Source organism: Chrysochloris asiatica, unplaced genomic scaffold, assembly GCF_000296735.1.
Source record: "Chrysochloris asiatica unplaced genomic scaffold, ChrAsi1.0 scaffold00077, whole genome shotgun sequence".
In the NCBI taxonomy this organism is placed as follows: domain Eukaryota; kingdom Metazoa; phylum Chordata; class Mammalia; order Afrosoricida; family Chrysochloridae; genus Chrysochloris; species Chrysochloris asiatica.
The window spans coordinates 3,039,134-3,039,960 of NW_006408595.1; the positions used below are offsets into that span (position 1 = coordinate 3,039,134).

Here is an 827-nt window from a genome sequence, read left to right on the forward strand (position 1 = left end):
AAGTAATTTTTCTAAAAAGTACTATTCATAAATATTCCATTTACCACATTGGTATATGTGGTAAAGCCCTTTTGCTTTATTGTTACATCTATGTTTGTTCTTTTAATGAAAGGAAAGTAGAGAGAAATAAATATATATCTGTGTGGGAGATGAATGGTTGTAAAGAGGAAGGAAATTATTTCCAGTAAAACAAAGAACTAGCATATTTAAAACCAGAAAATAGTATCTACATGACTTACAAATGTTTGTTGTAAAGATTCTATTTTGACCTAAACAGTCATGCCAATAATAAATTCCCTACCCACACATAATTTCACTTCATTGCACAAATTATCTCCAATTTTGAACCTCTTCAGAAGTCATTAAGATATGAATTCCTGTACCTTTTCTCCTTCCAATACTATTTCTCTTCCCTTTCTAGCTCAGTGATTCAATCTATGAGCCTCCATGTTACCACCTCCTTCCTTCCTCCTCTAGAATCCTGTGCCATTGTTCTTCCTCTTTCCTGTCACATTCTCTTTTCCACCAACCTACAATTTGATAACTTCTATACTTCCTGAAAGAACAGTTTACAGAACACATATGTTCTCTCTTAATGCCATTAACTTTCCAAGGTTGTTCCCTTCACTAACTAGTTTATATTGAAACTATTCTCTCAAAAGGCCATTAATGAAATTATAATTGCTAAATCTAATAGTAGCCATTCTCCTTGATCTCTTAATATTTCATAATATTGGACATTTTATAAAGAAAAAGCTCTTTTATTCATTGCCTTCTCTGTTATTACAAAATTTTGTTTTTCCTGTAACATTTTTTTTGTTGTTTTT

At 31.2% G+C, this 827-nt stretch overlaps 1 protein-coding gene across 1 annotated transcript in view; it reads right to left on the bottom strand.

Annotated features, from left to right (window-relative positions):
• SLC2A13 (solute carrier family 2 (facilitated glucose transporter), member 13) overlaps positions 1 to 827 on the bottom strand; it is a 536,393-nt gene that overhangs the window by 314,060 nt on the left and 221,506 nt on the right. The window lies entirely within an intron of this gene.